A 20000-nucleotide genomic window follows, 5' to 3' on the forward strand; every position below is an offset into this window, starting at 1 on the left:
TGGTTCAAAACTCGCCGGCTTCTGTGCCGCCTTGGGGCAGGGTCAACCGTGCTGCTTGTTTCTGGAGAACTTGACAAAACCCTGCACTCATCTGGGAGGAGAGACTCTCAGTTGAGGAGATGCCTCCATGAGATGATGAGTGGTCTTTTTCTTTCCTTTTTTAAAATTGATATTCGGAGAGCTCTACATTTTTCTCTGCTCTCCTCCCTGCCTCTCCCTTCCCCCCTTTAACCTTCCCCCAAGGTCCCCATGCTCCCAATTTACCCAGGAGATCTTGTCTTTTTTTACTTTCTACTTCCCATATAGATTAGATCTATGTAAGTCTCTCTCAGTGTCCTCATTGTGGTCTAAGGTCTCTGGGATTGTGGTTTGTAGGCTGGCTTTCTTTGCTTTAGGTTTCAAAACCACCTATGAGTGAATACATGTGATAATCGTCTTTCTGTGTCTGGGTTACTTCACTCTAAACAACGTTTTCTAGCTCCATCCATTTTTTTTGCAAAATTCAAGCTGTCGGGTGTTTTTTCTTTTTTTTTTTCTTTTTCTCTTGTTTGTTTCTTTCTTTCTTTCTCTCTCTCTCTCTCTCTCTCTCTCTCTTTCTTTCTTTCTTTCTTTCTGTTGTGTAGTACTCCATTGTGTAAATGTACCACATTTTCCTTACCCATTTTTTGGTCGAGGGGCATTTAGGTTGTGTCCAGGTTCTGGCTATGACAGACAAAGCTGCTATGAACACAGTTGAGCACATGTCCATGTGGCACGATTGAGCATCTTGTGGACATATGCCCAACAGTGGTATTACTGGGTCTTGTGGAAGGCTGTTTCCTAATTTTCTGAGAAGTCGCCACAGTGACATCCAAAGCGTGTTAGCCACCAGCTTTCATTCCCACCAGCAATGCACAAGTGTTCTCTTTTCCCCACAACCTCTCCAGCATAAGTTGTCATCAGTGTTTTTGATCTCAGCCATTCTTTCAGGCATAAGATGGAAACTCAGAGTGGTTTGATGTGCATTTCTCTGATGACTAAGGATGTTGAGCATTTCCTTAAGTGTCATTCAGCCATTTTAGATTCCTCTGTTGAGAGTTCTCTGTTTATGCCTTTACTCCATTTTTTCATTGGATTATGTGTTGTTTTGGTGTCCAATTTCTTGAGTACTTTGTATATTTTGGAGATCAGACCTCTGTCCGATGTGGGGTTAGTGAAGATCTTTTCCCATTCTGTAGGCTGTCATTTTGTCTTGTTGACCGTGTCCCTTGCTTTAACAGAAGCTTTCAGTTTCAGGCGGTTCTATTTATTAATTGTTTCTCTCAGTGTCTGTGCTGCTGGGGTTCTATTTAGGAAGTGGTTCCCTGTGCCAATGCGTTCAAGTGTACTTCCCACTTTCTCTTCTATAAGGTTCAGTGTGGCCGGCTTCACGTTGAAGTCTTTGATCCATTTGGACTTGAGTTTTGTGCATGGTGATAGATAGGGGTCTATCTTCACTTTTGTACATGTTATATCAAGTTATGCCAGCACCATTTGTTAAATATGCTTTCTTTTTCCATTGGATAATTTTTTGCTTCCTTGTCAAAGATGATGGGTCTTTAGTCGAACATGTAGGGTATTGGCTTGATTCACAAGTGGTGTGGAGGGCACATGAAGGGAAGGAGGTGGGTGGTTGTCTCGTACCGGATAAGAGAGGCAGTAAGCAGCCCTCATGCTAGTCCTCTGCTCCAATTCCTGCCTCTAGGTCTCCCACTCCACCCTGCTTACAAGCCCCAAACCACAAACCCTTGTCCCCTAACGCCATGAACTCCAGCCCCACATTCCCCACCTATCCCCACTTCCACCAGTGTGGCATTAAGGACTCCTAGGAAGAAATAAAACCATCTCACCTCAAGGTTTCTCTAAGTCACGCATTTGATCAGAATATGACGTGATCCTGGTCCCTACTCAGAAATAAATGTGCAGGAAACACAGCAGAAGGTCCCAGGACCTGCTAGCGGAGATCAGGCTGTCTCTGCTCCTATCCATTTCCAACGTTCCATTAACTCAACGCCTCCAACCTCAAAACCACCACCACCACCACCACCACCACCACCACCACCACCACCACCACCACCAGCAGCAGCAGCAGCAGCAGCAGCAGCAGCAGCAGCAGCAGCAGCAGCAGCAGCAGCAGCAGCAGCAGCAGTAGCAGCAGCAGCAGCAGCAGCAGCCAGGGTACAAACCCCATCTCCAAGTCACCACGTTGGGTCTCTCTTGCTCTTGTTTGGCTACCTTGTTAGAGCTGTGACTGCCGACAAGAGTCAACTGAGAGCCCCACTTGGTCTGTTCTTGGGTTCTCTTTAGACAAAAGAAAAAAGCTGCGGTGGTCACGACCACTCCCACTCGCCTTTGTTCAGGCTGGTCAAGGACTGACAGGTGGCAGAGGGCAGTCCGTCTCCTGTGGTGAGACAGGCCCTTTCTCTGCCGGTGGGCGGTGGTTGAGTCCGGTGACAGGTGAGTGAACGTTTTCCTTCGTGGTACCCACCCACCGCAGTCCAGCACAAAGATGGACCACAGGAAGGGACACACGGTCCAAGGCTTCGGAGGCCAGAGAAAGTGCGCAACACAGAGTCTGTGGACACCCTGAGCTCGCTGGAGCAGCTTTGAGCCTTGCTGTTCAATTGGGCCCGAATAGGGAAGCTCCCTGGACAGACGACTTGCCAATGAGCAGCCTGCACGAGCTAGGTCTCAGAAGGTCAGGGGTCTCAGTGCGGGACCTGTGAGGAAGAGCCATCTTGGCACAGGAGGACCTTCGCTGGAGTTGCGCATGATTGTGTCTCTCTGGCCTGCGAGGCGTCGACTTACCTGAGTTTGTGTGTGTGTGTGTGTGTGTTTCTGGTGGGTGTGGTTGTTTGTGTGTGGGTGTGAGAGATAGAGAGAGAAAGAGAGATAGAGAGAGAGAAAGAGAGAGATAGAGAGAGAGAAAGAGAGAGATATATACATATAAGATAGATAGAGAGACAGAGAGAGAGGGAGAAGGAGGAGGGGGAGGGGAGGGAGAGGAGGGAGAGGGGGAAGGAGAGAGAGAGAGAGAGAGAGAGAGAGAGAGAGAGAGAGAGAGAGAGAGAGAGAGAGAGCAAGCTGCAGGCTGCTGTCGCCCAGGAGCTCTGAAACTCTCTGGGCTCTCCAAGAGTTGCTGTGGCAAAGAAATAGGGGAGCGAAGGAACCTGGTCCCCTGCGGGACTCTCCCGTGGCAAAGGAGGCAGAACAGGGTCTGGGGCTAGGGAGGTTTTTGAGGTCCCGGCCAAGAGAGGTTCACCAAATAAGTGTCGATTGTGGGAGAGCCAGGCTGTGCGTGGACGGCATTGTGGAGTGGGAGGCTGGAGGTGTGGGGTGTGAGTGCCGCGGGGTGGAGTTATAAGAAAGGTGGAGGCGCTGGATGGCGGCTGCGACTGTGTGGACGTGGGCGGGTGAGTATGAAGTGGAGTGGTAAGGTAGCTGTAGCAGAGCGATGGTTAGGGCGGGTGATGGCGTCTGAGTTGAGGAGAGAGAACTAGGTTGCTGGGCAGGCTCTGGATGACCGGGTTAGTGGTAGTCCGCTGTCGCTGTGCAGCCTGGGCATTGGGGCTTGGGGTAGTGCGTGCATGAGGACCAAAAGGGACTGGACTCTGCATGGGCCGGGAATCGAACCCGGGCCTCCCGCGTGGCAGGCGAGAATTCTACCACTGAACCACCCATGCCATGGCCTAGACTGTCACCTGATTGCTGTCAAAGCTTGGGCTCCAGGACCAGCTAGCTCCTCTTTTGCCCCTGACACCTAGAGGCCGGGCCTTGGCTCCATGGACCAAGCAGGCAGGCGAGCGCGTGGGCCACGGACAAGAGAGCCCCGGGACCAGACCGAGGCTCCGCGGCTGAGCCGCGCCTCGCGCCTCTCCCCTCTCCGGGACGCCTAGGTCCCACGTCAACCGTGCCTCTCCCTGCTGCCAGCCTCCCGAGGAGCTAGCGAGCCAGCGAGCTTGCGGTCCGGCGGTGCGCGCAGCAAGGGTCGGCAGGTGTGCGCTGGCCACGGCCACCTGCGCACAGAAGGAGCCTGGACGAGCACAGCCCGAGGGGATGGGCGCGATGGGCTTCTCCCGCAGGAGCTGGAGGAGCAGGAACGAGCGGGAAAGGGGTGGTGAGCGCGAGGGCCGGGCCAAGAAGTGCGGGTGTCGGGTAGGGATGGATGAGGTCCTCTGTTGGCACCAGGCCAGCCGACTGGGCTGGCGGCGTGCTCAGGACCGGCGCCCTCACGGACTCGAGCCTCTCCCCCCGCACCCCCCGAAGGTAGCTTTAGCAAGGCGTCCAGCACGCGCCGCTGCCGCTGCCCTCCAGTAAGTGTCGGGTGTTTTAAGAGCAGGGCGCTCCTCCAGGCCCAGGCGTGTGAGAGAAGGTTGCGGGCGTGAGGGGAGTTTGGGCGGCGTCGGAGAGGCGGTGGAAGGAGGCACTCCCGGGTCTGGAGGGGTGGGAGCGGGTGGCAAAAAGGCGAGGTTGTCAGGAGTGGGATTCGAACCCACGCCTCCAGGGGAGACTGCGACCTGAACGCAGCGCCTTAGACCGCTCGGCCATCCTGACGACGGGTGTGGGCGCGCGGCGGACCTGTGGCGTCGGGGCGCCCGGGCTGGTGCGGGTCTGGGTGCTCAAGCTGCGTTCGTGGAGCGGCGTCCACCGGGTCCACGTCGAGATGCTGCTAGGCGCCAAAGTCGCTCCCTGTCCCGGTCCCGGTCCCGTTTCCGTTTCCGGTTTGGCTCCCCACACCACCCCAGCCCAGGCGGGACCACCCAGGAACGGGACCAGCGGTTTCCCGCGGGCATGGGCGGGACCAGGGGGCTGGGACGCGGTGGTCGCACATGGCTGCGGGTCCGCGTCCTGGTGGGAGGGGCGTTTGGCCGCGTCGGGGAGACTTTGGGGATGGGTGCGGAGGTCGGCGGTGCTTCGGAGGGAGGGAGGGTGGAGATGGCCGGCCGTCTCGGTGGGATGCGCGTCGTCGTCGTCCTCGTTAGTATAGTGGTGAGTATCCCCGCCTGTCACGCGGGAGACCGGGGTTCGATTCCCCGACGGGGAGACAGACACACCATCCTTTTTAGACAGACGGGCGGCCCTTGGCCCGTTGGCCATCCTTGCTTGCTTGGCCCCTCTCCCCAGTGCCAGGACAGAGGTCCTCCGGCCCAAGAGCCGGGCTCGGGCAGCCCACTGCCAGGCGGGCCACATGCCTCCCGGCCGTCGGGTCCCTAGCCTGGCCCAGGGCTCTCACGCCTGGGAACGCGACTTACACACACACACACACACACACACACACACACACTCCGACCAACGAGGCGGCCGGGCGTGTGTCAGAGCCGGCGGCGTGCGACCCTCGGTGCCCGAGCCACCGCTGTGCCAGGCGGCTCTGGGTGGTGACGTGCCCGCTCGGTGTTGTCCCGGCTGCTCCCTGGCTCCTGTGGCCCTGGTTGCGTGAGCTGCCCTGGCCCGGTTGCTGCAGTCAGGAGGCGAGAGCGCCGCGCAGCACAGGCGTGTGCGTGCGAGAAGCGCGGGTGGCATGGGACGGTGAGGAACAACGCGTGCTCGGTGGCGGAGGCCAGGTTGGGGTTGGCGTGGGTGTCTTCGTCGGTGTCGGCTTCGGCTTTGACTTTGAGGTTGGGGCAGGGTGGGAAGACCTGGTAGGCGACCGCGACGTCGTCGCTGTCCGCTGGTTGGTGGCAGTTCCCGGCGTCGTGTCTGTGTGTGGCGTCCAGTGTGTGCGGCGTTGGTGGTATAGTGGTGAGCATAGCTGCCTTCCAAGCAGTTGACCCGGGTTCGATTCCCGGCCAACGCACAGGACCCGTCTTTTGCCAAGATTCAGGGTCGTCAGTGGCCCTGTCCTGCGGCGCCTCTCCGCCTGTCCCGAGACTGCACTGCGCCGCGGCGGGCCGAACGACCACACAATGGGAAGAGGTTCTAGACCTTTTGAGAGGGTGGCGAGCCGGAGGAGAAGGGCCAGGGCGAGGCGTCTTAGCGGGAAGTGGCGCCCGGCTTGCCGGAGAAGCGACAGAGGGCACCGGGCACCGGACACCGGGCAGCTTGCAGGGCAGGGAGTGGACGGGCAGGGCCCGGGGGCACGGGCAGGCGCCTATCGAACGCATGGGCGCCCAATGCCTGCCGCGTATTGCCGGGCGGGCGGGCGGGCGGCTGGGGCGAGCGGCTGGCAGTCAGCTTGGCAGACTGGCTGAGATTCTGGCTGCCCGCGAGAGGCACGCACCGTCGGAGTCTTGCCGTCGCTCCCTGGTGGTCTAGTGGTTAGGATTCGGCGCTCTCACCGCCGCGGCCCGGGTTCGATTCCCGGTCAGGGAAGCTTCTCTTCTTCCTCTCTACAACTCGCCCCCTTCTTGACACCTGTCCGGCCCTGCCCAGGGGAGGGAGGGCACTGCCCCCACATCACATATATTATCTCTTATATTTTTGCCCAACAGCGTCGCCGCCAGACCCTGCAGCTCCGCTCCACTCGTACCTATGTACACCCTCACTCGCAATCCAACAGCCTGCAGCCTCACTGGCGCTCCCTACCCGCACACTCACCACCCTTTTCCTTGCTTCCCACTCATGCCCACCGTCTTTTCCTGCACACACCAAATCCTCAGGGCCTGTCCAGCTAAGCTCTGCTGCGGCCCGACACACCCAGCCTACACACCGCCATTATCACACCGACGACACACAAACACCCGCCACGCAGCGCTCCCGTGTAGCTTCCGACCCACTCATGGAGCCCATTGAGTCTCCACCTCACTCTATCGCCTGCTCTTAGGTCTCCAAGAAACCGTCTTGCTTTGCCCTACCTGCCACACCTGCATCACACGCTCCCTGGGACCTTTCCTCTGCTCTTCACAACTGAGCGCCGACTTCAAGCAATGCAGCGATTCGTTCCAGTCTACATTGTGTGTGTGTGTGTGTGTGTGTGTGTATGTCTGTCTCTCTGTCTGTCTATTTCTGTCCATCTCTGTTTGTATGTGTGTGAGCGTAGGCATGTATATACGTATGTATGTATGTATGTATGTATGTATGTATGTATGTATGCATCATGCATGCGTATCTTGCAAAACTCCAGGGTCTCTAAATGATCGTTTATGGTGGCAGTGTTGGTGTGGGATCGGGAGGAGCGCGAGTGTCCGTCCATGGGTGGGGGTGCTCTGTGGGGTGGTGTTGATTCCGTGCTGATAACAGACAGGGTGGGTGCGGAAAGCACCTGGTGTGGTTACTAAGCTTCCGCGTCGCCGGGGGACGGACAGTGCACGACACTAGGCCCGATTTCCTGGAAAGCCCCCAGAGCGGCTTAGGGGAGCTGAGGCCAAGCCTGGCTGTTTTAAGGCCGCTGTTTCTGCGGCTCCTTGTGTGCGCGGGAAAGCGGTGCAAGTGCCTGTGGTCGGGAAATTGGAGCAGAACCTCTGCCCACCTAGGTTTTTGGTCCGTTGGCGGGTGGGTCCCCTCGGTAGTGACCCTGTCAGCAGGTCCGGGGCACGGAGACAGATGATGGTGTGCTTACCGCTGGGTTCAGCTCCGCCTCGATGGGAGGCATAGTCTGTGCCCACCAGGGTGTGTGTGTGGGGGAGGGGGCAGACACGCCTTTTTCTCACCCGCCCTCAACCCATTCCCGCCCCGAAGCCTTCCCAATAGAGGATACGGAGAGACACCCGTTTCGAGCTGGATCTGGGAAGGGTCTGTCCAGCAAGCTGCCGGGGCAGTTGTGTGGCTCCCATGAGACGGCCATGGGAAAAAAGACACCGGAGAAGCCTACGCTGGCAGGTGTCCGAATGGGGCCATCGCATGCCAAAGACGAGGATCCACGCTGGCCTCTGTGCTCCCTGGTTTCTCCTCAGCTCGGCCCTTCTTGCTGGAAAGAGGGACTCTGCTTGGAGAAAAGGTCTCTCTAGCATGTGCCTGCGATGAACGATCGAATCATTACCGTGGGACAGACAGCACACAGAGGGGAGGGATGGTGGTTGGGGTGCGGGGGCGTGCCATCCTTGGGCACGTGGTCCTGAGGTGTAGGGCAGCAGGCTGAGCAAGCCAGGTGGGAGCACCTCCCCCACCGACAGCTACCTACCGCTTCAGGTCCTGCCTCTGCTTTCCTACAGGGGCTGCCCTCTGTGAGGGACTTAGGAGCCCAAGAAACCAACACTTCTCCGCCCAAGCTGCTTTTGGTCGTGGTGTTGGATGGCAACAATCCCAAGCCTGACTCAGACTGAAATCGGTACCAGGAGTGGGGTATTGCTGGGACAGAGCCGATCCCGTGCTTCGGGATGAAAAGGAGCTCTTGGGGATGAACAAGAAAGGAATGGTTATGGTTCAAAACTCGCCGGCTTCTGTGCCGCCTTGGGGCAGGGTCAACCGTGCTGCTTGTTTCTGGAGAACTTGACAAAACCCTGCACTCATCTGGGAGGAGAGACTCTCAGTTGAGGAGATGCCTCCATGAGATGATGAGTGGTCTTTTTCTTTCCTTTTTTAAAATTGATATTCGGAGAGCTCTACATTTTTCTCTGCTCTCCTCCCTGCCTCTCCCTTCCCCCCTTTAACCTTCCCCCAAGGTCCCCATGCTCCCAATTTACCCAGGAGATCTTGTCTTTTTTTACTTTCTACTTCCCATATAGATTAGATCTATGTAAGTCTCTCTCAGTGTCCTCATTGTGGTCTAAGGTCTCTGGGATTGTGGTTTGTAGGCTGGCTTTCTTTGCTTTAGGTTTCAAAACCACCTATGAGTGAATACATGTGATAATCGTCTTTCTGTGTCTGGGTTACTTCACTCTAAACAACGTTTTCTAGCTCCATCCATTTTTTTTGCAAAATTCAAGCTGTCGGGTGTTTTTTCTTTTTTTTTTCTTTTTCTCTTGTTTGTTTCTTTCTTTCTTTCTCTCTCTCTCTCTCTCTCTCTCTCTCTCTCTCTCTCTTTCTTTCTTTCTGTTGTGTAGTACTCCATTGTGTAAATGTACCACATTTTCCTTACCCATTTTTTGGTCGAGGGGCATTTAGGTTGTGTCCAGGTTCTGGCTATGACAGACAAAGCTGCTATGAACACAGTTGAGCACATGTCCATGTGGCACGATTGAGCATCTTGTGAACATATGCCCAACAGTGGTATTACTGGGTCTTGTGGAAGGCTGTTTCCTAATTTTCTGAGAAGTCGCCACAGTGACATCCAAAGCGTGTTAGCCACCAGCTTTCATTCCCACCAGCAATGCACAAGTGTTCTCTTTTCCCCACAACCTCTCCAGCATAAGTTGTCATCAGTGTTTTTGATCTCAGCCATTCTTTCAGGCATAAGATGGAAACTCAGAGTGGTTTGATGTGCATTTCTCTGATGACTAAGGATGTTGAGCATTTCCTTAAGTGTCATTCAGCCATTTTAGATTCCTCTGTTGAGAGTTCTCTGTTTATGCCTTTACTCCATTTTTTCATTGGATTATGTGTTGTTTTGGTGTCCAATTTCTTGAGTACTTTGTATATTTTGGAGATCAGACCTCTGTCCGATGTGGGGTTAGTGAAGATCTTTTCCCATTCTGTAGGCTGTCATTTTGTCTTGTTGACCGTGTCCCTTGCTTTAACAGAAGCTTTTCAGTTTCAGGCGGTTCTATTTATTAATTGTTTCTCTCAGTGTCTGTGCTGCTGGGGTTCTATTTAGGAAGTGGTTCCCTGTGCCAATGCGTTCAAGTGTACTTCCCACTTTCTCTTCTATAAGGTTCAGTGTGGCCGGCTTCACGTTGAAGTCTTTGATCCATTTGGACTTGAGTTTTGTGCATGGTGATAGATAGGGGTCTATCTTCACTTTTGTACATGTTATATCAAGTTATGCCAGCACCATTTGTTAAATATGCTTTCTTTTTCCATTGGATAATTTTTTGCTTCCTTGTCAAAGATGATGGGTCTTTAGTCGAACATGTAGGGTATTGGCTTGATTCACAAGTGGTGTGGAGGGCACATGAAGGGAAGGAGGTGGGTGGTTGTCTCGTACCGGATAAGAGAGGCAGTAAGCAGCCCTCATGCTAGTCCTCTGCTCCAATTCCTGCCTCTAGGTCTCCCACTCCACCCTGCTTACAAGCCCCAAACCACAAACCCTTGTCCCCTAACGCCCATGAACTCCAGCCCCACATTCCCCACCTATCCCCACTTCCACCAGTGTGGCATTAAGGACTCCTAGGAAGAAATAAAACCATCTCACCTCAAGGTTTCTCTAAGTCACGCATTTGATCAGAATATGACGTGATCCTGGTCCCTACTCAGAAATAAATGTGCAGGAAACACAGCAGAAGGTCCCAGGACCTGCTAGCGGAGATCAGGCTGTCTCTGCTCCTATCCATTTCCAACGTTCCATTAACTCAACGCCTCCAACCTCAAAACCACCACCACCACCACCACCACCACCACCACCACCACCACCACCACCAGCAGCAGCAGCAGCAGCAGCAGCAGCAGCAGCAGCAGCAGCAGCAGCAGCAGCAGCAGTAGCAGCAGCAGCAGCAGCAGCAGCCAGGGTACAAACCCCATCTCCAAGTCACCACGTTGGGTCTCTCTTGCTCTTGTTTGGCTACCTTGTTAGAGCTGTGACTGCCGACAAGAGTCAACTGAGAGCCCCACTTGGTCTGTTCTTGGGTTCTCTTTAGACAAAAGAAAAAAGCTGCGGTGGTCACGACCACTCCCACTCGCCTTTGTTCAGGCTGGTCAAGGACTGACAGGTGGCAGAGGGCAGTCCGTCTCCTGTGGTGAGACAGGCCCTTTCTCTGCCGGTGGGCGGTGGTTGAGTCCGGTGACAGGTGAGTGAACGTTTTCCTTCGTGGTACCCACCCACCGCAGTCCAGCACAAAGATGGACCACAGGAAGGGACACACGGTCCAAGGCTTCGGAGGCCAGAGAAAGTGCGCAACACAGAGTCTGTGGACACCCTGAGCTCGCTGGAGCAGGCTTTGAGCCTTGCTGTTCAATTGGGCCCGAATAGGGAAGCTCCCTGGACAGACGACTTGCCAATGAGCAGCCTGCACGAGCCTAGGTCTCAGAAGGTCAGGGGTCTCAGTGCGGGACCTGTGAGGAAGAGCCATCTTGGCACAGGAGGACCTTCGCTGGAGTTGCGCATGATTGTGTCTCTCTGGCCTGCGAGGCGTCGACTTACCTGAGTTTGTGTGTGTGTGTGTGTGTGTTTCTGGTGGGTGTGGTTGTTTGTGTGTGGGTGTGAGAGATAGAGAGAGAAAGAGAGATAGAGAGAGAGAAAGAGAGAGATAGAGAGAGAGAAAGAGAGAGATATATACATATAAGATAGATAGAGAGACAGAGAGAGAGGGAGAAGGAGGAGGGGGAGGGGAGGGAGAGGAGGGAGAGGGGGAAGGAGAGAGAGAGAGAGAGAGAGAGAGAGAGAGAGAGAGCAAGCTGCAGGCTGCTGTCGCCCAGGAGCTCTGAAACTCTCTGGGCTCTCCAAGAGTTGCTGTGGCAAAGAAATAGGGGAGCGAAGGAACCTGGTCCCCTGCGGGACTCTCCCGTGGCAAAGGAGGCAGAACAGGGTCTGGGGCTAGGGAGGTTTTTGAGGTCCCGGCCAAGAGAGGTTCACCAAATAAGTGTCGATTGTGGGAGAGCCAGGCTGTGCGTGGACGGCATTGTGGAGTGGGAGGCTGGAGGTGTGGGGTGTGAGTGCCGCGGGGTGGAGTTATAAGAAAGGTGGAGGCGCTGGATGGCGGCTGCGACTGTGTGGACGTGGGCGGGTGAGTATGAAGTGGAGTGGTAAGGTAGCTGTAGCAGAGCGATGGTTAGGGCGGGTGATGGCGTCTGAGTTGAGGAGAGAGAACTAGGTTGCTGGGCAGGCTCTGGATGACCGGGTTAGTGGTAGTCCGCTGTCGCTGTGCAGCCTGGGCATTGGGGCTTGGGGTAGTGCGTGCATGAGGACCAAAAGGGACTGGACTCTGCATGGGCCGGGAATCGAACCCGGGCCTCCCGCGTGGCAGGCGAGAATTTTACCACTGAACCACCCATGCCATGGCCTAGACTGTCACCTGATTGCTGTCAAAGCTTGGGCTCCAGGACCAGCTAGCTCCTCTTTTGCCCCTGACACCTAGAGGCCGGGCCTTGGCCCCATGGACCAAGAAGGCAGGCGAGCGCGTGGGCCACGGACAAGAGAGCCCCGGGACCAGACCGAGGCTCCGCGGCTGAGCCGCGCCTCGCGCCTCTCCCCTCTCCGGGACGCCTAGGTCCCACGTCAACCGTGCCTCTCCCTGCTGCCAGCCTCCCGAGGAGCTAGCGAGCCAGCGAGCTTGCGGTCCGGCGGTGCGCGCAGCAAGGGTCGGCAGGTGTGCGCTGGCCACGGCCACCTGCGCACAGAAGGAGCCTGGACGAGCACAGCCCGAGGGGATGGGCGCGATGGGCTTCTCCCGCAGGAGCTGGAGGAGCAGGAACGAGCGGGAAAGGGGTGGTGAGCGCGAGGGCCGGGCCAAGAAGTGCGGGTGTCGGGTAGGGATGGATGAGGTCCTCTGTTGGCACCAGGCCAGCCGACTGGGCTGGCGGCGTGCTCAGGACCGGCGCCCTCACGGACTCGAGCCTCTCCCCCGCACCCCCCGAAGGTAGCTTTAGCAAGGCGTCCAGCACGCGCCGCTGCCGCTGCCCTCCAGTAAGTGTCGGGTGTTTTAAGAGCAGGGCGCTCCTCCAGGCCCAGGCGTGTGAGAGAAGGTTGCGGGCGTGAGGGGAGTTTGGGCGGCGTCGGAGAGGCGGTGGAAGGAGGCACTCCCGGGTCTGGAGGGGTGGGAGCGGGTGGCAAAAAGGCGAGGTTGTCAGGAGTGGGATTCGAACCCACGCCTCCAGGGGAGACTGCGACCTGAACGCAGCGCCTTAGACCGCTCGGCCATCCTGACGACGGGTGTGGGCGCGCGGCGGACCTGTGGCGTCGGGGCGCCCGGGCTGGTGCGGGTCTGGGTGCTCAAGCTGCGTTCGTGGAGCGGCGTCCACCGGGTCCACGTCGAGATGCTGCTAGGCGCCAAAGTCGCTCCCTGTCCCGGTCCCGGTCCCGTTTCCGTTTCCGGTTTGGCTCCCCACACCACCCCAGCCCAGGCGGGACCACCCAGGAACGGGACCAGCGGTTTCCCGCGGGCATGGGCGGGACCAGGGGGCTGGGACGCGGTGGTCGCACATGGCTGCGGGTCCGCGTCCTGGTGGGAGGGGCGTTTGGCCGCGTCGGGGAGACTTTGGGGATGGGTGCGGAGGTCGGCGGTGCTTCGGAGGGAGGGAGGGTGGAGATGGCCGGCCGTCTCGGTGGGATGCGCGTCGTCGTCGTCCTCGTTAGTATAGTGGTGAGTATCCCCGCCTGTCACGCGGGAGACCGGGGTTCGATTCCCCGACGGGGAGACAGACACACCATCCTTTTTAGACAGACGGGCGGCCCTTGGCCCGTTGGCCATCCTTGCTTGCTTGGCCCCTCTCCCCAGTGCCAGGACAGAGGTCCTCCGGCCCAAGAGCCGGGCTCGGGCAGCCCACTGCCAGGCGGGCCACATGCCTCCCGGCCGTCGGGTCCCTAGCCTGGCCCAGGGCTCTCACGCCTGGGAACGCGACTTACACACACACACACACACACACACACACACACACACACACACACACTCCGACCAACGAGGCGGCCGGGCGTGTGTCAGAGCCGGCGGCGTGCGACCCTCGGTGCCCGAGCCACCGCTGTGCCAGGCGGCTCTGGGTGGTGACGTGCCCGCTCGGTGTTGTCCCGGCTGCTCCCTGGCTCCTGTGGCCCTGGTTGCGTGAGCTGCCCTGGCCCGGTTGCTGCAGTCAGGAGGCGAGAGCGCCGCGCAGCACAGGCGTGTGCGTGCGAGAAGCGCGGGTGGCATGGGACGGTGAGGAACAACGCGTGCTCGGTGGCGGAGGCCAGGTTGGGGTTGGCGTGGGTGTCTTCGTCGGTGTCGGCTTCGGCTTTGACTTTGAGGTTGGGGCAGGGTGGGAAGACCTGGTAGGCGACCGCGACGTCGTCGCTGTCCGCTGGTTGGTGGCAGTTCCCGGCGTCGTGTCTGTGTGTGGCGTCCAGTGTGTGCGGCGTTGGTGGTATAGTGGTGAGCATAGCTGCCTTCCAAGCAGTTGACCCGGGTTCGATTCCCGGCCAACGCACAGGACCCGTCTTTTGCCAAGATTCAGGGTCGTCAGTGGCCCTGTCCTGCGGCGCCTCTCCGCCTGTCCCGAGACTGCACTGCGCCGCGGCGGGCCGAACGACCACACAATGGGAAGAGGTTCTAGACCTTTTGAGAGGGTGGCGAGCCGGAGGAGAAGGGCCAGGGCGAGGCGTCTTAGCGGGAAGTGGCGCCCGGCTTGCCGGAGAAGCGACAGAGGGCACCGGGCACCGGACACCGGGCAGCTTGCAGGGCAGGGAGTGGACGGGCAGGGCCCGGGGGCACGGGCAGGCGCCTATCGAACGCATGGGCGCCCAATGCCTGCCGCGTATTGCCGGGCGGGCGGGCGGGCGGCTGGGGCGAGCGGCTGGCAGTCAGCTTGGCAGACTGGCTGAGATTCTGGCTGCCCGCGAGAGGCACGCACCGTCGGAGTCTTGCCGTCGCTCCCTGGTGGTCTAGTGGTTAGGATTCGGCGCTCTCACCGCCGCGGCCCGGGTTCGATTCCCGGTCAGGGAAGCTTCTCTTCTTCCTCTCTACAACTCGCCCCCTTCTTGACACCTGTCCGGCCCTGCCCAGGGGAGGGAGGGCACTGCCCCCACATCACATATATTATCTCTTATATTTTTGCCCAACAGCGTCGCCGCCAGACCCTGCAGCTCCGCTCCACTCGTACCTATGTACACCCTCACTCGCAATCCAACAGCCTGCAGCCTCACTGGCGCTCCCTACCCGCACACTCACCACCCTTTTCCTTGCTTCCCACTCATGCCCACCGTCTTTTCCTGCACACACCAAATCCTCAGGGCCTGTCCAGCTAAGCTCTGCTGCGGCCCGACACACCCAGCCTACACACCGCCATTATCACACCGACGACACACAAACACCCGCCACGCAGCGCTCCCGTGTAGCTTCCGACCCACTCATGGAGCCCATTGAGTCTCCACCTCACTCTATCGCCTGCTCTTAGGTCTCCAAGAAACCGTCTTGCTTTGCCCTACCTGCCACACCTGCATCACACGCTCCCTGGGACCTTTCCTCTGCTCTTCACAACTGAGCGCCGACTTCAAGCAATGCAGCGATTCGTTCCAGTCTACATTGTGTGTGTGTGTGTGTGTGTGTGTATGTCTGTCTCTCTGTCTGTCTATTTCTGTCCATCTCTGTTTGTATGTGTGTGAGCGTAGGCATGTATATACGTATGTATGTATGTATGTATGTATGTATGTATGTATGTATGTATGCATCATGCATGCGTATCTTGCAAAACTCCAGGGTCTCTAAATGATCGTTTATGGTGGCAGTGTTGGTGTGGGATCGGGAGGAGCGCGAGTGTCCGTCCATGGGTGGGGGTGCTCTGTGGGGTGGTGTTGATTCCGTGCTGATAACAGACAGGGTGGGTGCGGAAAGCACCTGGTGTGGTTACTAAGCTTCCGCGTCGCCGGGGGACGGACAGTGCACGACACTAGGCCCGATTTCCTGGAAAGCCCCCAGAGCGGCTTAGGGGAGCTGAGGCCAAGCCTGGCTGTTTTAAGGCCGCTGTTTCTGCGGCTCCTTGTGTGCGCGGGAAAGCGGTGCAAGTGCCTGTGGTCGGGAAATTGGAGCAGAACCTCTGCCCACCTAGGTTTTTGGTCCGTTGGCGGGTGGGTCCCCTCGGTCGTGACCCTGTCAGCAGGTCCGGGGCACGGAGACAGATGATGGTGTGCTTACCGCTGGGTTCAGCTCCGCCTCGATGGGAGGCATAGTCTGTGCCCACCAGGGTGTGTGTGGGGGGGAGGGGGCAGACACGCCTTTTTCCCACCCGCCCTCAACCCATTCCCGCCCCGAAGCCTTCCCAATAGAGGATACGGAGAGACACCCGTTTCGAGCTGGATCTGGGAAGGGTCTGTCCAGCAAGCTGCCGGGGCAGTTGTGTGGCTCCCATGAGACGGCCATGGGAAAAAAGACACCGGAGAAGCCTACGCTGGCAGGTGTCCGAATGGGGCCATCGCATGCCAAAGACGAGGATCCACGCTGGCCTCTGTGCTCCCTGGTTTCTCCTCAGCTCGGCCCTTCTTGCTGGAAAGAGGGACTCTGCTTGGAGAAAAGGTCTCTCTAGCATGTGCCTGCGATGAACGATCGAATCATTACCGTGGGACAGACAGCACACAGAGGGGAGGGATGGTGGTTGGGGTGCGGGGGCGTGCCATCCTTGGGCACGTGGTCCTGAGGTGTAGGGCAGCAGGCTGAGCAAGCCAGGTGGGAGCACCTCCCCCACCGACAGCTACCTACCGCTTCAGGTCCTGCCTCTGCTTTCCTACAGGGGCTGCCCTCTGTGAGGGACTTAGGAGCCCAAGAAACCAACACTTCTCCGCCCAAGCTGCTTTTGGTCGTGGTGTTGGATGGCAACAATCCCAAGCCTGACTCAGACTGAAATCGGTACCAGGAGTGGGGTATTGCTGGGACAGAGCCGATCCCGTGCTTCGGGATGAAAAGGAGCTCTTGGGGATGAACAAGAAAGGAATGGTTATGGTTCAAAACTCGCCGGCTTCTGTGCCGCCTTGGGGCAGGGTCAACCGTGCTGCTTGTTTCTGGAGAACTTGACAAAACCCTGCACTCATCTGGGAGGAGAGACTCTCAGTTGAGGAGATGCCTCCATGAGATGATGAGTGGTCTTTTTCTTTCCTTTTTTAAAATTGATATTCGGAGAGCTCTACATTTTTCTCTGCTCTCCTCCCTGCCTCTCCCTTCCCCCCTTTAACCTTCCCCCAAGGTCCCCATGCTCCCAATTTACCCAGGAGATCTTGTCTTTTTTTTACTTTCTACTTCCCATATAGATTAGATCTATGTAAGTCTCTCTCAGTGTCCTCATTGTGGTCTAAGGTCTCTGGGATTGTGGTTTGTAGGCTGGCTTTCTTTGCTTTAGGTTTCAAAACCACCTATGAGTGAATACATGTGATAATCGTCTTTCTGTGTCTGGGTTACTTCACTCTAAACAACGTTTTCTAGCTCCATCCATTTTTTTTGCAAAATTCAAGCTGTCGGGTGTTTTTTCTTTTTTTTTTCTTTTTCTCTTGTTTGTTTGTTTCTTTCTTTCTCTCTCTCTCTCTCTCTCTCTCTCTCTCTCTCTCTCTCTCTTTCTTTCTTTCTGTTGTGTAGTACTCCATTGTGTAAATGTACCACATTTTCCTTACCCATTTTTTGGTCGAGGGGCATTTAGGTTGTGTCCAGGTTCTGGCTATGACAGACAAAGCTGCTATGAACACAGTTGAGCACATGTCCATGTGGCACGATTGAGCATCTTGTGGACATATGCCCAACAGTGGTATTACTGGGTCTTGTGGAAGGCTGTTTCCTAATTTTCTGAGAAGTCGCCACAGTGACATCCAAAGCGTGTTAGCCACCAGCTTTCATTCCCACCAGCAATGCACAAGTGTTCTCTTTTCCCCACAACCTCTCCAGCATAAGTTGTCATCAGTGTTTTTGATCTCAGCCATTCTTTCAGGCATAAGATGGAAACTCAGAGTGGTTTGATGTGCATTTCTCTGATGACTAAGGATGTTGAGCATTTCCTTAAGTGTCATTCAGCCATTTTAGATTCCTCTGTTGAGAGTTCTCTGTTTATGCCTTTACTCCATTTTTTCATTGGATTATGTGTTGTTTTGGTGTCCAATTTCTTGAGTACTTTGTATATTTTGGAGATCAGACCTCTGTCCGATGTGGGGTTAGTGAAGATCTTTTCCCATTCTGTAGGCTGTCATTTTGTCTTGTTGACCGTGTCCCTTGCTTTAACAGAAGCTTTTCAGTTTCAGGCGGTTCTATTTATTAATTGTTTCTCTCAGTGTCTGTGCTGCTGGGGTTCTATTTAGGAAGTGGTTCCCTGTGCCAATGCGTTCAAGTGTACTTCCCACTTTCTCTTCTATAAGGTTCAGTGTGGCCGGCTTCACGTTGAAGTCTTTGATCCATTTGGACTTGAGTTTTGTGCATGGTGATAGATAGGGGTCTATCTTCACTTTTGTACATGTTATATCAAGTTATGCCAGCACCATTTGTTAAATATGCTTTCTTTTTCCATTGGATAATTTTTTGCTTCCTTGTCAAAGATGATGGGTCTTTAGTCGAACATGTAGGGTATTGGCTTGATTCACAAGTGGTGTGGAGGGCACATGAAGGGAAGGAGGTGGGTGGTTGTCTCGTACCGGATAAGAGAGGCAGTAAGCAGCCCTCATGCTAGTCCTCTGCTCCAATTCCTGCCTCTAGGTCTCCCACTCCACCCTGCTTACAAGCCCCAAACCACAAACCCTTGTCCCCTAACGCCCATGAACTCCAGCCCCACATTCCCCACCTATCCCCACTTCCACCAGTGTGGCATTAAGGACTCCTAGGAAGAAATAAAACCATCTCACCTCAAGGTTTCTCTAAGTCACGCATTTGATCAGAATATGACGTGATCCTGGTCCCTACTCAGAAATAAATGTGCAGGAAACACAGCAGAAGGTCCCAGGACCTGCTAGCGGAGATCAGGCTGTCTCTGCTCCTATCCATTTCCAACGTTCCATTAACTCAACGCCTCCAACCTCAAAACCACCACCACCACCACCACCACCACCACCACCACCACCAGCAGCAGCAGCAGCAGCAGCAGCAGCAGCAGCAGCAGCAGCAGCAGCAGCAGCAGCAGCAGTAGCAGCAGCAGCAGCAGCAGCAGCCAGGGTACAAACCCCATCTCCAAGTCACCACGTTGGGTCTCTCTTGCTCTTGTTTGGCTACCTTGTTAGAGCTGTGACTGCCGACAAGAGTCAACTGAGAGCCCCACTTGGTCTGTTCTTGGGTTCTCTTTAGACAAAAGAAAAAAGCTGCGGTGGTCACGACCACTCCCACTCGCCTTTGTTCAGGCTGGTCAAGGACTGACAGGTGGCAGAGGGCAGTCCGTCTCCTGTGGTGAGACAGGCCCTTTCTCTGCCGGTGGGCGGTGGTTGAGTCCGGTGACAGGTGAGTGAACGTTTTCCTTCGTGGTACCCACCCACCGCAGTCCAGCACAAAGATGGACCACAGGAAGGGACACACGGTCCAAGGCTTCGGAGGCCAGAGAAAGTGCGCAACACAGAGTCTGTGGACACCCTGAGCTCGCTGGAGCAGGCTTTGAGCCTTGCTGTTCAATTGGGCCCGAATAGGGAAGCTCCCTGGACAGACGACTTGCCAATGAGCAGCCTGCACGAGCCTAGGTCTCAGAAGGTCAGGGGTCTCAGTGCGGGACCTGTGAGGAAGAGCCATCTTGGCACAGGAGGACCTTCGCTGGAGTTGCGCATGATTGTGTCTCTCTGGCCTGCGAGGCGTCGACTTACCTGAGTTTGTGTGTGTGTGTGTGTGTTTCTGGTGGGTGTGGTTGTTTGTGTGTGGGTGTGAGAGATAGAGAGAGAAAGAGAGATAGAGAGAGAGAAAGAGAGAGATAGAGAGAGAGAAAGAGAGAGATATATACATATAAGATAGATAGAGAGACAGAGAGAGAGGGAGAAGGAGGAGGGGGAGGGGAGGGAGAGGAGGGAGAGGGGGAAGGAGAGAGAGAGAGAGAGAGAGAGAGAGAGAGAGAGAGAGAGAGAGAGAGAGAGCAAGCTGCAGGCTGCTGTCGCCCAGGAGCTCTGAAACTCTCTGGGCTCTCCAAGAGTTGCTGTGGCAAAGAAATAGGGGAGCGAAGGAACCTGGTCCCCTGCGGGACTCTCCCGTGGCAAAGGAGGCAGAACAGGGTCTGGGGCTAGGGAGGTTTTTGAGGTCCCGGCCAAGAGAGGTTCACCAAATAAGTGTCGATTGTGGGAGAGCCAGGCTGTGCGTGGACGGCATTGTGGAGTGGGAGGCTGGAGGTGTGGGGTGTGAGTGCCGCGGGGTGGAGTTATAAGAAAGGTGGAGGCGCTGGATGGCGGCTGCGAC

At 56.3% G+C, this 20000-nt stretch overlaps 10 non-coding genes across 10 annotated transcripts; 6 read left to right on the forward strand and 4 right to left on the reverse strand.

Annotated features, from left to right (window-relative positions):
• Positions 1–3630: 3630 nt before the first annotated feature.
• Trnag-gcc (transfer RNA glycine (anticodon GCC)) lies at positions 3631–3701 on the reverse strand. Its single transcript has one exon. It is a non-coding gene; the product is annotated as a tRNA-Gly (tRNA).
• Positions 3702–4489: 788 nt separating this feature from the next.
• Positions 4490–4572, reverse strand: Trnal-cag (transfer RNA leucine (anticodon CAG)). The gene has a single exon. It is a non-coding gene; the product is annotated as a tRNA-Leu (tRNA).
• A 418-nt stretch (positions 4573–4990) lies between these two features.
• On the forward strand, positions 4991–5062 carry Trnad-guc (transfer RNA aspartic acid (anticodon GUC)). Its single transcript has one exon. It is a non-coding gene; the product is annotated as a tRNA-Asp (tRNA).
• A 678-nt stretch (positions 5063–5740) lies between these two features.
• On the forward strand, positions 5741–5812 carry Trnag-ucc (transfer RNA glycine (anticodon UCC)). Its single transcript has one exon. It is a non-coding gene; the product is annotated as a tRNA-Gly (tRNA).
• Positions 5813–6255: 443 nt separating this feature from the next.
• Positions 6256–6327, forward strand: Trnae-cuc (transfer RNA glutamic acid (anticodon CUC)). Its single transcript has one exon. It is a non-coding gene; the product is annotated as a tRNA-Glu (tRNA).
• A 5583-nt stretch (positions 6328–11910) lies between these two features.
• On the reverse strand, positions 11911–11981 carry Trnag-gcc (transfer RNA glycine (anticodon GCC)). Its single transcript has one exon. It is a non-coding gene; the product is annotated as a tRNA-Gly (tRNA).
• Positions 11982–12768: 787 nt separating this feature from the next.
• Trnal-cag (transfer RNA leucine (anticodon CAG)) lies at positions 12769–12851 on the reverse strand. Its single transcript has one exon. It is a non-coding gene; the product is annotated as a tRNA-Leu (tRNA).
• A 418-nt stretch (positions 12852–13269) lies between these two features.
• Trnad-guc (transfer RNA aspartic acid (anticodon GUC)) lies at positions 13270–13341 on the forward strand. Its single transcript has one exon. It is a non-coding gene; the product is annotated as a tRNA-Asp (tRNA).
• A 690-nt stretch (positions 13342–14031) lies between these two features.
• Positions 14032–14103, forward strand: Trnag-ucc (transfer RNA glycine (anticodon UCC)). Its single transcript has one exon. It is a non-coding gene; the product is annotated as a tRNA-Gly (tRNA).
• Positions 14104–14546: 443 nt separating this feature from the next.
• Positions 14547–14618, forward strand: Trnae-cuc (transfer RNA glutamic acid (anticodon CUC)). Its single transcript has one exon. It is a non-coding gene; the product is annotated as a tRNA-Glu (tRNA).
• The last annotated feature ends 5382 nt before the right edge of the window (positions 14619–20000 follow it).

This window comes from Chionomys nivalis, chromosome 5 (genome assembly GCF_950005125.1).
Source record: "Chionomys nivalis chromosome 5, mChiNiv1.1, whole genome shotgun sequence".
NCBI lineage: Eukaryota > Metazoa > Chordata > Mammalia > Rodentia > Cricetidae > Chionomys > Chionomys nivalis.